This window comes from Palaemon carinicauda, chromosome 34 (genome assembly GCF_036898095.1).
Source record: "Palaemon carinicauda isolate YSFRI2023 chromosome 34, ASM3689809v2, whole genome shotgun sequence".
NCBI lineage: Eukaryota > Metazoa > Arthropoda > Malacostraca > Decapoda > Palaemonidae > Palaemon > Palaemon carinicauda.
The window spans coordinates 1,172,027-1,172,323 of NC_090758.1; positions in this window are offsets into that span (position 1 = coordinate 1,172,027).

Here is a 297-nt window from a genome sequence, read left to right on the forward strand (position 1 = left end):
AATGTAATCCAGCTTTTTACATAACAGTTAATACCTGCAAATTTCATTACTCTGCGATTAAAATTGTGGTCTGGAAGCTGTTCAACAAACAAACACACACAAACAACCTCCTTTCAACTAACCTTAGGAGCGGCAAACACAAATATGGTAAATGAGCAGCCAATTTCAGGCTAGTGTCTGTCCATTCAACACGTCCCATTAGAATTAGTATCTCCTGAGCTCTATCACTCTCAAATCACAGTCATAAGCCGACTAAACTCGTGATGCGATGGGTCTTTGTTCGATTCTAGCTAATAC